We start from the raw sequence: 14550 nt of genomic DNA on the forward strand, positions 1-14550 counted from the left end.
ATGACACATAGTTTCTATTAGCCTTTGGTTATAAAGATTCATCATACAAAATCAAAAAACATGATTTCCTTTCTAGCCAACCTTTACCCCAGCGATAACAATTTGCTCAGGCTTGAAGCTAGGTGAAAATCATTCAGGACTGTGGCCAAGTCTGCGCTCTGATCCTAGCAATATGTTTTGTAAACTAAAGCCATTGGCCATTCCTCATTTACTCGCCCTTAACATGTAAATAAGGAACTAAAATTTATCCTGGAAATCAAAATCACATATAACCACAGCAAACACAGGCACACAAGGTGCTTTTGAAGAGACTATTCTGTATATACAAAAACATATTACACAGCCACAGCTTGGTCAGTAAAATCACCACTTTTCCTAATGTCAGTAACTTCCTCTTTAATTTCCTTAAAACCTTTTTTTCCTTAGTAATCAAAATCTCAGATAAAAAGCCCAGGAATAAGTAATAGAAAAAAATTACTATTATATTGAAGAAAATTACTAACCGTAATTCCTATTACTATTGACCTCAGTGAAACACAGAATGAGAGTTTTAGTCTCAGAAGAAACCGTAAGATCCTGTACTTCAACTCCAACATTTGGTAAGTGAGAAAACCAAAAGGTTATATGATTAATTCAAATATACATTTACAAAACTACTGAGTCAATGCCAGAGTTCACATTTATTGCTTCATAATCACCGCCTCTCAGGCTCACCTTTTCTGCCTGAGTCTTGTTTAGTGACTTATGATGAGATTTAAAAATCAATACAATAAAATCATATCCTGACATGTCACATGAACAAAATCTATTTTGTGGAAAGAAGAAATTTCTCCCCTTCTGAGATAAGCAGAAGAAACACAAATGCTATTGCATCTTCTTCAGCTGAATTAAACAAGAGTCCTACATGTCAGACATATTCACCATAGTCATCATCTTCCTCTCCATGTACTGGAAGAATTTCAATGTGAGACCCCCATGATTTAATGCAAGCAAACCTGAAATTAAGTTATTAATGAATAGAGGAATAGGGTTGGTTGAAACCATGTCCTTGTAGGTGATACTCCCATGCTAATCTCCTTATTTGTAGAGAGTGTTCTCTCTCTCTCCTTTTTTTTCCTTTTTCTTTTTGTAAGAGATGGGGCCTTGCTATGTTGCCTAGGCTGGCCTCAAACTCCTGGGCCCAGAAGATCCTCCCACATCAGCCTCCCAAGTAGCAGGAACTACAGGTGTGCACACTGCACCCAGCTTATTTTTGAATAGTTCTAACATTACAGACTAAGAAAAATGAGACTAAGAAAACTGGAGTAGGCTGGGGTGCAGTAGCTTACCTCTGCAATGCCAGCACTTTGGGAGGTTGAGGTAGGCAGATCATTTGAGGTCAGGAGTTCGAGACTAGCCTGGCCAACATGGTGAAACCCCGTCTTTACTAAAAACGCAAAAATTAGCCAGGTGTGATGGCGGATGCCTGTATTTCCAGCTACTCAGGAGGCTGAGGTGGGAGGATGACTTGAACCGGGGAGGTGGATGTTGCAGTGAACAGAGATTACACCCCACACTCCAGCTTGGGTGACAGAATGAAATTGATCCAAACCCCACCCCCCAAAAAAAGTCCAAGAAAACACTCCTCAGAGAAAATTGGAGAAGGGTGATTGTAGATACTGAAATAATAAGAGTAGCAATAAATTAATATTATGTTCATATGAATACTGAAATGTGATTTCTTAGAGTACTTTCAGTTTTAAGTGAACTACCAGCTTAAGAATCAAAGAAACAAATGACCATGAGATACTACTTCACATCCACTGTAATGGCTATAACTTAAAAATGGACATTATAAAGTGTTTGTGAGGATGTGGAAAAGCTGCAGCTCACATACATTGCTGGTGGAAATGTAAAACGACGCAGAAGCTGTGGAGAATAGGTTGGCAGTGCCTCAAAAGGTAAAACACACAGTCGCCACACAATCCAACAATTCCACTTTTAGGTCTAGTTCTAAGGTTAATGAAAACATATGTCTGCACAAAAGCTTGTGCACAAATGTTCATAGTAACATCATTCATAATGTGGAAACAACCCAAACATCTATCAAGTGATGAACGCATAAATATAGTGTGATAGTTCTGCAGAATGCAACTGCAGTATCATTCAATTACAAAGGAGAATGAAATGCTGATTTATGTGGCAACAAGGATGCATCTCATACACATTATGTTAAGTGCCAGGAGCCAGACACAAAAGGCCACATGTTGTATGATTCCATTTATATGAAATGTCCACAATAAGCAAATCCAGAGATAGTGAGTAGAGTAGTGAGTATCAATGGTTGGGGAAGGAGGTGAGATGGATATACGGGTGGAGTGACTGTAGTGAGTATCAATGGTTGGGGAAGGAGGTGAGATGGATATACAGGTGGAGTGACTGTAGTGAGTATCAATGGTTGGGGAAGGAGGTGAGATGGATATACGGGTGGAGTGACTGTAGTGAGTATCAATGGTTGGGGAAGGAGGTGAGATGGATATATGGGTGGAGTGACTGTTTGTTGGAGGGATGAAATGTTCTGGAATTAGATACTGGTGGTGTTTGCAAAACTTTCCGAATGTACCAAAACCCACTAAAGCATGCATAAACTTTAAAACGTAAATTACATGGCATTCAACTGATATCTCAAATAAAAGAAAATCAGATAAGGTGACTAAAGAAAGTGAGGGAAGGAACAAAACTATTGCACATTCCTTGCCTGGCAGCACAGGGCTACATGATAACCCATGTGAAGGAAAACCAGCTCTTCTAAGGGCTTGGCTCAATATTGCCAGGACAGAGTTTAATCACTGCCAAGTAAAATGGATAAAACTAATTCAGGTTCAATTTCAATGATCATATTAACTTCTGGTTTTCTTCTAGGACTAATAAAGTATTACTAAAATGCTTAAATTTAGGTACAGATTTAGGTTCATTTTCTTTTAAAAACAAACTAAAGTAATCCCAAAGCTTTTTTTCCCCCTAGATCTAGTCCAATACTAACCAACATAGTATTAACCCTAGATGCTATGCTAAGGAACTCTGGAAAGTTCAAGCAATACATTCTACGTGTAAGATTTCAGACTTTAGAAAGAAGTTAGGGAATAAATAATCCCTGTTTTGTGTAAGTACATATCGTCATATATGTAGATAGTGATAAAACCTTCTTATGAATGTACATCACAGAAACATGTACATTTGAAGATAGATACAAAGCTGCTTAGTGCTGCTTAGTGACAGTACAATTTGGCGCCTTTATTTAACAAGGTAATGAAAGTTCATGATAGTGAAATATTTGTCCCCAGTGTCACAGGAAGTTAGAGGCAGATCCAGACCCTGCGTTGAACAGCGGGCTCCTCGCTGCTGCTTCAGTACTTCTTCCAGTGCCACACATTGCTTTCCTACTGCATAGCCAATCCTGCTTTTGACTCCAAGCTTGATTTGAGCAAGCCTTAGTCATTATTATAGAAACTATATCAGTGATGTATAATTACTACATTGTCATTTATACATGAGAAAAATAACACTCTCATTTAATAAATAATGACTCTCAGGTTTGTTTCATACTCGTTTAAAATTCCCTCCCGGAACAGTAAAAGTCACAGATACTGCGCAGGAGCTGGAGTCCTGGGGTCCTGAACCAGGAACAGCATTAGGTAGGAACTGGGCTTTGGACTACTACATTGAGAAACGGGGGATTTCTTACACAGCATTCAGGTCCTAATCAGCAATGAAAAGCCAAGTGGAGTTTTCCATTCAGTATAATTCCAACAGGGCTATGCAGTCAGAATCTGAAAATGAGGCAGCTATTAATACCTGACCAGGGCAAGACATTTCCGGGTGGAAACATGGCAGAAGTTTGCTGCAGGCACTTGTGTGGACACAGCCAGGCTCCCCTATAAACTGGAAGGGAAATCTTAATGACACTGAACCAGCTTGGAGAGTCATTCTAAGTAGAACCTTCACAATATATGTGCGGTTCCAATTTCAATATGGAATTGGGCATCAAATAATTTACATTATATTTGCTATTATACCTCTTTTTTTTGTAATAAGAAATCAAAGCCCTACACGTGGAGTAAAAAAACAATCAGGGTTTTCCTTCTGGCTCCACACATATTAGCTGTGGATTTTAGGTAAGTGATTACAACTCTCTGGATTTTACATTTTGAACCATACATTGAGTTATTTTAAGGAAAAGTATGCATATGGATGCGTATTATAAACGTTTAGAATTTTAAAACCTCCAACTCATCATTATTGAGTTTTCAGGTAGCAGGAAAAATACAATGAATTCTATAACAAGGCACTCAATTCTGCTTTTGTCACACATGTTTATATCCGATCCAACATCCAGCACCTGTGCCATAGGAGTAGCTAAGGCAGGTTACAAATATGTAGACATTTAAAAAATAATCTAAAGCTTTTGGTAAAGATTTAGCAATCACATATATTCAGAAGGGGTTCTGTGGTTATAGAATGTGTGTTCAGATTGACAAAAAATCTAATGTATAATAGTAACAGGCAGGCTTGGGGTCAAAGGTGATAAAATCCTAAGCCACTTTGATTCAGTGCATATAATAGAATTCTTTCTATTATATGCACTGAATCAAATTATATGCACGTGATGGGATAGAACTGATTGACAGTACTGACTCAATCCCTTTACCTGGATGAACTTGGGCATGCTATTGTATTTTGTTAGAAATCTCTTTTTCTATTACATTAAACTGGGAGCAATAATTCTCATATTAAAAATGTGTTGAAGATTAAGTAAAATGACTGATCATATACTGAGTAAATGATCATTATAATAAGGAGGATTTTGTTTCTTTTGTAAGAATAACCAGTAGTCATGTTGCATCTCATGAGTGTTTCTTCTTCCTATAGTCTTGAGCCCTCAATTCAATGTAGGCATCAGAGCAAACTTATAGAAATCTGTTGAATTAGAAACACCCCCAGGTTCTATTCTATATCATATGTATAGATATGTGAAATGATGGGTCTATTTTTCAAAATTATTATTTCAAAATCTGTCCATTCTTCAACTTACACTGACTTTGACTTCAGCAGAAAATGAATATTTTGATAGTGTTCTCAAATTATTTTTGAGTGCTCCCTCTTTTAGCAGCATTTGCAGAACTGAGTTTTTGTTCTGTCATGGTATCAAGCCAACATTTGACCAATTCTTTTTCACATTCCAAACACCTGTCCACCCTAGCCTTGCCTCAAAAGTTAAAATCTCCAACTCATTTTAATCCAGATGATGAATGAACGCTGGAACCCTATGTGAGCCCAACATGGATCACTCAGGACCCCTTCTAATCTCTCCCCATCCCATGGGATTCCAACCTACTCTCCCTTGAATTCTCCCTGACCCCAACTTCATAGTTTCATACTCTACCTTGATTCCTCTCCAACACTGAATTTCTTCCTGTTTCTTCTCCCAGCACTTAGACAACTGAAATTCTACAGTTTCCGGCCTCTTAGGGTCTGCCACTGACCAGGAAAAGTGCTTTCCTCTCTAGCTAGCCTCTAACTGTGTCATCTTTGGCCCTTCCCACTCCCCCATCTGAATGGAATTCCTCTTAAGATATAAACATCATGAAGGATAAATAGACAGAAATTTAGAGATTTGAACGAATATATGGATAAAATGCTATATCTTTTCAGGTTTGACTCTCACTGTCAACATTGTTTTCATCAAACGCTACTTCCTTGCAATGCCCCCACTTCCTAACCCTCAAGCTGTGCTCTGCTCAAGCTGTTCTCTCTATTTCTCTATCTAAGGGAGCCATAATAGGTGCTCTTTCAAGTCTCTTTGGGTTACAGCAAACTTTCCTTCCTTTCGCTTCTCATAGTATGTGATATGTCTTTTAGTATTTAATGTGTTCTGTCTTGAATCACGATGGTTTTTCTTGCTTCTATAGTAGACAATATAGGGACATAATCCTCTTCAATGCTTTTTATGAAACCAAGCAATTCAGCACCCAGTTTATCCTTGTTTAAATAAATGTGGCAATAATTTAAGTCAGGGAAACAGCAAAGATTACCTGATGGGATAGAACTAATTGACAGTACTGACTCAGTCCCTTTACCTGGATGAACTTGGGCATGCTATTGAATTTTGTTAAAAATCTCTTCTTCTATTACATTAAACTGGGAGCAATAATTCTCACATTAAAAATGTATTGAAGATTAAGTAAAATGACAAATATTGTGTCCCAAAATCTTTGTCCTTCTTTCAATATCAAGTTTTCCCTACTTGATGATATATGGCAATTTTAATAACAAATAACAACCATTCACTTATAGGTTGCAAGTAGATTTTGTTCAAGATGAAAATATAACATTGTGGGTCACATAACTTATTCAAGAAAAAAATATTTTCCATTCTGTCTCCAACTAACACATTCCCCTTCTTATTTTCCATTCCAGACCATGATATTATACAATGCTTATGCTTACATGTTTGGTTTACTAATATCGATTGTAAAACTGCCTAAGTTAAAAGTAACCACTTACAAGGTCCTACAGAATAATTATATCAAGACATCAAATGAAGAGAATAGGAAAAAAGAATCGTCCAGGACACATGGAGAAATAAACAGTAAATATTTTCTGGAAAATCATTTGGATTATCTAAATTTCTGATTTGTCATTCACTGACAATTTTCTACCTGACCTTTAGCACGCCAGTTAACCTCTCTGAGCCTCAACTTCCTCCCTTGTACACTGAAGATACGTTTACTATCCAGACTCAGGGTCTTGTAATGATCAAATTATTTAACAGATATGAAAGTTCTTTGATAACTACAAAGGTCTATAAAATTATTTGACATTATTTCTTTTCACAGACAACTTTGATATTGTAACATTAAAGGCTTCTACATTTTAGTATGACATCTGCTCAGAATAAATTTCTTGAAAGGTAAAGAATGTTATGTGATTTACTCACAACCGCTTTTGCTCCCAAGAGCTTTCCTTGCCAAATGCATGCTTTCCAACTCAAGTAGGAATACAGCAGTTCGTAGCACGGTATAGTTAATATAATTACATGATGCCATAACTATAACTCATCTTCACTCTGCTCTTTGTGGATCCCCATTTCCTCCTTACTGCTCTGGCGGAGATAACCCACGAGTGAATGTACAGCCAACGAATGAACACTCATTGTACTCAGCCACTGGTCTCCTTGCTGTTGCTGAAACACAATAAGCATGTCCCATTTCAAATCCTTCACAATCAATATTCGTTGTTCTTGAAAATGTCTTCAGTAACCTATTAACATGGTTGGTCTCTTATTTCATTCAGGTTACTGCTTAAATGTAACTACCTCAGAGAAAGCTTCCTTGACTACCTTACATAATTTAGCACTTGAGTCACTTTCTAACGCTTTACCTTGCTTTTGTTTTCCTTCGTGACTTGACCCTTTCTGGCATTATACCACGTATGAATTTGTTTAAGCTTCTTGAAGGTAGCCACCATGATTGCTATGTTCTTTTCGTATTCTCAACAGTTGTGGGAATTAACAAAAGAATCGACTCCAAGAAAATAATTTGGTGAAAATACATAATAAAATCTGAATTTTTTACTCCTGTATATCTCTAAGTTGTGATCCAATGGGAAAGTCCTCTTTCTTTCTTAGGCTCTCAGTTTCTCTAAGCATAAAAAAGAAATGCCAAATTACGCAATCTCAAATGTCACTTTTGTCTTACTTTATAGCTATATTATTCATATTAAATAATTTATTACAATTAAAGAGACTATATAAAATATTGTTTCTTCGAAAATAGAGCTTTCCCTACCAAAGAAATGGTGGTAATATATTATTATTTAAAAAGCAAACAAAGAAAAATTAATGAGAGAAATAGACTTTGCTATTGCATTAGTAATTATGGCTAATGATTCTCCATATGGAATGTAGAAATTATTGAATTTTCAAGCATATGCCAGATAAAAAAGGGCCTCTGATTTTGGTTCTATCCTTTCCAACTAAAAACCCAAATCTAAACTTTTTTTTTTTTTCCCAGACAGAGTCTCGCTTTGTCGCCCAGGCTGGAGCGCAGTGGTGCGATCTCGGCTCACTGCAATCTCCATCTCCCTGATTCAAGCAATTCCCCTGCCTCAGCCTCCTGAGTGACTGAGATTACAGGTACATGCCACCACGCCTGGCTAATTTTTTTGTATTTTCAGTAGAGACAGGGTTTCACCATGTTGGCCAGACTGGTCTCTAACTCCTGACCTCAGGCAATCTGCCTGCCGTGGCCTCCCAAAGTGCTGGGATTAGAGGCGTGAGTCACTGTGCCAGGCCTAAACTCTTTTCAACGTATATAATGACCTTCTCTGTTTGCTGTGCAACCTTGTGGATTTGGTTTTGTATAAGAAAGGAATCAAAAACAACTGGGGATTCTTCCAACACAATTTACATCCAACAACTCCAGAGACAGAGTCTCTTCGGTTAATATCACTGGATATCTGGTTGTGAAGCTTCTGATTTGCTAACTTCATTAATGGCCTTTAGATGGAGAGAACTTGAAAATCCTTCCTATATTAGCTGCTACTTTGTTAACTCTGTTGTCAGACATAATGATATTAAATCAAGCAAGAGAACTATTGTTTTCCATCCTGACAAGAGGCAAAGAAAATGCCAAATTACATTATCTCGAATTAATTTTTTTGGAAAAAAAATGGGATTGCTTTGACTAGAACAAGTCTAATTTTATAACTTAAAAAAAAACAGCTCTGCAGATACGGAAACCTTTGTCTATACACTTTTGAAATAATTTTTACTGGAAAACTACTGAGCTGATTCCTCTAAAAATAAAGGTTCTTTGTTAACACATTCTTTGCAACATCTGACAAGGAAACAAGGTAAATTTATGCCATCATAAAATAATGCGACCTGTGATGTACTGGAAATGTTATGTGGGAGGTAGATAGACACAAATATTCAAACCCTTGATTTTTGACCTTGAGCAACTTACTTCATTTCTCTGAAACTCAGCTTCACATCTGTAAGCTAAGGTTAATTATATCATCACTGTAAGGTTGATTTTTTTTTTTTTTTGAGATAGTTTTGCTCTGTCACCCAGGCTGGAGTGCAGCAGCACAATCTCTGCTCACTGCAATCTCCACCTCCCGGGCTCAAGTGATTTTCATGCCTCAGCCTCCCAAGTAGCTTGGATTACAGGTGTGTGCCACCCCACCGGGCTAATTTTTGTATTTTTAGTAGAGATTTTAGTAGAGACAGGGTTTCACTATATCGTCCAGGTTGTTCTCGAACTCCTGACCTCAAGGGATCTGCCTGCTTTGGCCTCCCAGAGTGCTGGGATTACAAGCATGAGCCATTGCATCCGGCCGGGTTGTGATTATTAGACTAGACAATGAAGGTGTGTCAAGCATATAGTGCCTGACTTATTACTCGCTCTCCTTACTCCTGGTTACAATTTCAGGGGATAACTGATATCACAAATGAGAACGCAGTAGTCTGAGCAGCAGGCAGAGAAAAGTCACTGTATTTGTGGATCCACATAATGTATCATGAGGATCTCTTACCTGTGACAGGTAATCAAGATTATCTTGCTTAAGGCTCAATTAGGCCATCTATATATAGAGAACACACAGATATCAGATCACTTTTCTTTCTCTGGTAGAGGAATTTGGTGCCATCAGTTGGAGAAAAGTGATGTGGCGATTTCAGGTTCTTATCACCTCCTAATGAGGCATTATACCACAATACCATTGGACTCAGCCTCTAGCCAGAAGACTGTAAGTATAGAAGTGAGGCGGGAGAAAGCCAGTAGGTGAGGGGGTGTATTATGTTACAATTCACTGTTATCATCAAAATAATTTCCAGGACCTTCAATGTTCTGGAGATGATGTATCTAGAGCAGATATTGGAGGGCAGCACAGTTCTCCATTGAAAATACCTTTGGTTCTTACCAAGTGAGCATGTGCACAATATGGAACCATGTGTCCCACTATGATTGAACCTGGAAATCATGACAAGATATGTTCTTCTAGTGCCTCAGCCTCTGTCTTCCTTTGCTGGGATAAGGATGAAAGTGGGGATGTTGTCTAATGCACATATTTCAATTTAAACATTCTTCTACTTTTTGGAAAGTCATATTTCATACACTAAAAGGTATGAGAAATTATCAACTAAGGCTAAAAAATATATTTTTTACATGAGATTGCCTAATTTTTAAAACTTCTGTGTCAACTCCTATGAAGTCAAACTAACTGGTGTCAAACTTAACTTCCTGATGTAAGCAATTATAAAACTGGACAAGGTATATGAGGTAACAGTTTCCAGGTACTTGTTAACTGGAACTGTGGGTGTTTGATCTTTAACAGAAGGCAGATACACAGGAGGTAAGCACCATGTATTTGCTTAGCTCTGTGTTGGTCTTCTTGCATTCTTCAAGGGGTACTTTCGAACTCTGAAGTGGGCAGGTGAAGCTGAAGGACAGCGCTGTGCCTTTGTGAGGTTGAGGAGGCAGAAACGGGAGTTCGAGATTCCTGAGGTGACTTGAATTTGTGGAGCAAGGTGCCAGTGAAAAGGGGCTGGATGGAATGAGGGGCAGGAGACTGTACGGAGATCTCCTAAGGATCCTGGGTTTACAGAGTCAAAAGCACATGCTCAGGATGAGACTCTTCAAGGCCCAGCAAAGAATGGCGGCTCCAGGATTGAGAGCTGAATGGACACAGCTGTGGCTTTGCAGGGCTAGGATATGATAAACTTTCAGGCAAGTCAGAAAGCAGAGGCCTCACTAAGCAAAGATGGCATTCAATGAAGACCTCAGAAAGGCCACAGGTTCAGGTTAATGACCACACCCTAAGTGAGCATGTCCTCATCCCCCAGACTAAAGACAGAACCAAAACAGTCAAGACAAGACCTACACACAGACAGACAGACAGACAGACACACACACAGACACACACACACCCCACACAGCATGACAAGAGCAAGAGGATTTATTAGTTATTAATCTAAATGCCACAACAAAACACACACCCGTATTAGCAGATAATGTAATACACTCTACAATGTATCGTATAAATGTCTAACATATCACAAAACATGGATGCAAGCAGCACAATGTAACTCATGTTCAATTATGCAGACAGTAGAAAAGATCACAAGGTGGCCTAGATGTTAAAATTAAGAGAAGTAATTTTTTTCTTTTTTTTGACACAGGGTTTCACTCCTGTTGCCCAGACTGGAGTACAGTAGCAGGATCACTGCTCGCTGCAAGCTCCACTGCCCCGGCTCAAGCAATTCTCCTGCCTCAGCCTCACGAGTAGCTGGGACTATAGGCGTGCACTACCACACCCTGCCAATTTTTGTATTTTTAGTAGAGATGGGGTTTTGCCATGTTTCCTGGGCTGGTTTCGAACTCCTGGGCTCAAGTGATCCACCTGCCTCAGCCTCCCAAAGTGCTGGGATTACAGACATGATCAACTATGCTCAGCCAGCAGACGAGAACTTTAAAACAGCTACTATAAACTTGTTCTAGGCAAAATATATCTCAATGAAAAGAAAAGGAACATTATGAATAAACAATAAATATCAGCAGAACAAATATAAATGATTTTTAAAACCCAATAAAAATTTAAGAACTGAAAGGAACCATATTTGAGGGAAAATGTTACTGGATATAATTAATGATAGGCTCAATACTGGTACATATAAACAAATAGGTATTTGAGTGTATTATGTATGATTGGAAAATGTCTTGAAGCTTACACGAGCTGGTAATAGTGTTGGCTCCTGGGAAGGGATCTGGATGGCTGGGGAGCAGAGATATAAGAAATAGATTTTGTTTTTCTACATGTATTATTATTTCAAGTAATGAATTTAGGGGAAAAACTCTGGGTCAAGTACAATTAATGTACTAGTTAAATGTAGACTACAGACCTCCAATTACTAATAGAGTTTTATTTCAAATCTTATAAAACACAGATTCTGAAGTGCAAAGGTACTTACCCAGCCTCACACAACAAAGATGACTTATAAGGATATGCCATAAGTTTTCCTAATCCCACATAAAAGAATGGCCCCTTCCTCTGAAAAATTACTGAAGGAAGAAAATCAATGAAGAACGCATTAAATAGGCAATCTCAAAATGGACTCGTCGAGTGAAGGAGGGAATGAGAATAAATATGTTTACTTACCCCATCGTCTATGTCCTGCTTAGACCACCAGAACTGCCTCGGACCTCAATACAAGGGATGTATATTAAAGCAAACAAACTCATCATTCTTTGAATTATACTTATTTCATTTTTCAGTATTTTCATGATTTGGATCAATCCCAACATCCAGTGGGCCCTGAAATTTCTCCTCCAACACTACCCGATTTTCTAATCAAAGCTGGAATGAAGGATGTAGGTTCTCCAGAAAAGGATGACATTTCACCTAAGAATATGCAGTAAAGGGCTTTCGTTGGGGGTCTTATGTCCCCGTCATGACATAAAATTATGCCTATGGCCATGCAGAAGAAACAACTCCAGAATTTGTTTGTATTACTTGCTTGCTCATTGGGTTTAAATTATACGTTGATCTAAACATAGACTTCCTGCAGGTGATTACAATGCTCAGTGACTGAAACATTTCTCAGTGAAGAGCGACTGTAATGGTCAACGAAGGAGAAAGGTGGACTGGGGTGCACCATGTGGTGCAAGATGGTTGAGACATTGATGTCAGTAGGGCAGACACCCCAAATCCTTTTTATGGATCTGGAGAGCATGTAAGATTCTTTTTAAGCAAAGCAAAGAAGCCGCAACAACATGAAGACACCCAGCAGGCAGCAGGCTGAGACTTGACATCATATCCCTAGCGGAGCTGGAAACGCACACCTCACAGGTGTTTTCTGCTCAGGCTCAATCAAGCCTGCATGGACTGTCACTCCAGCCACATTCATTTCAACAGCCTCAAGAGTAATCTGCTAGACAAACAGTTCCAATGGCACTGAAAGGCCGGAGCTGTGATTTTTAAAACATATCTTTGCTGCAATGTTCTTGCCATGATGATGTGTCCTCAGAATGAGAATTCAAAGTTAACACCTTCACCACCAAAGAAGAATGTAGAGAGGCCTGGTTCACTTTATGCTTTATTTCTAAAGTCCCAGCAATATTATTTACCTGTATCATGTTTTGGATATACTACCATTTGGACAAAGAGATCACAAGTACACTGCAGGGGCCTTTGAAAACAGTATGCTGAGAATAGATAGGGCTCAAGGACAGTATCTCCAATTGAACTTTTAATGAACTCCCGTAGGCGCCAAGAAGGCGGGCAGATAAGGAAGAGCATAGAAACAAGGAACTGAGTAGAAGGTTACATGTGGGAAAAGAAAGTTTGTTTTGCATTGCATTCTTTCTGCTGACGTGGGGTTTATGGAGTATATATAAAGTGAGGCGGAGGCTCTGAGTGCGGCCGCCATGTTCTGTGTGTCTTTGTCTTTTGTGTGTTCTTTCATTCTCCACCACCCCCGGCACGGACCCCAACAGTACACTTGTTTAATTTCATAAAAGGTACTAAAAAGAAAGTTCATAAGCTCTGTCCTTATCGTGATCATAGAATCCTTGAAATCTAGAATTGCAAATATGTAGTTTGACTCTTCACTTTACAGATGAAAAAAGCAAGGCTGAGCAGGGGGAGGAATTAACCCGATCAAGACCATGGAGCTAAATAACAGCAGAATAAAGATTAGAACCTGGTCTCCAGTCCAGGGATCTGCCCTCTCTTTGCCACAGTGGGTGCTTTGCTTACGATTTATGCACTTTCATAGATTAAGAATGACTAAGTAAAATAGACTTTTATAATCCAGGCATGGTGGCTCACGACTGTAATGCCAGCACTTTGTGAGGCCGAGGCGGGCAGATCACTTGACCCCAGGAGTTTGAGACCAGCCTGGGCAACATGGCAAAACCGTGTCTCTACAAAAGCATAAAAAAATTACCCAGGCATGGTGACAGGTGTCTGTAGTCACAGCTACTCAGGAGACTGAGGTGGGAGGATAGCTTGGGCCTGGAAGGCAGAGGTTACAGTAAGCCAAGATTTTGCCACTGTATGCCAGCCTGAGCAACAGAGTGAGACCCTGTCCCCAAAAATAAAATAGGCTTTTACTTTTAATTCAGCATATTTTCCATTAATTAAATGACTGACCAATGTGCTTCAGTTAATGTAATAGCTGTTTTCACTTTGCTTACCTATTAGAGTGAATTCTCTGCTTTTAGACATTTTGGCTGCAGGTAGGAAGTAATTTGCTCTTGATTCCATAAAGCAGACATTAGTGATATAAGAGGTGGCAAAGGGCAAAAGGGGGTGATTCTTTCTTATATGAACAGGATAAAACCAGAGTAAGCTTGACTGATGGTCTTAATTAGAGATGGTGAATGGAGAAAATACTGTACTTTTCAAAGTAGAATTGCCATTTGTGGGCAAAGGAAACAATGGATGAAAGGTCAGGAGAAGGCCAATCCAACTCTGAAACTCAACAGCCCTACTCCTACCTCATGATCC

At 38.8% G+C, this 14550-nt stretch overlaps 1 protein-coding gene across 3 annotated transcripts in view; it reads right to left on the bottom strand.

The window, feature by feature from the left end:
* FGF12 (fibroblast growth factor 12) overlaps positions 1-14550 on the bottom strand; it is a 585431-nt gene that overhangs the window by 22001 nt on the left and 548880 nt on the right. The window lies entirely within an intron of this gene.

Source organism: Chlorocebus sabaeus, chromosome 15 (assembly GCF_047675955.1).
Source record: "Chlorocebus sabaeus isolate Y175 chromosome 15, mChlSab1.0.hap1, whole genome shotgun sequence".
Classification (NCBI taxonomy): Eukaryota; Metazoa; Chordata; class Mammalia; order Primates; family Cercopithecidae; genus Chlorocebus; species Chlorocebus sabaeus.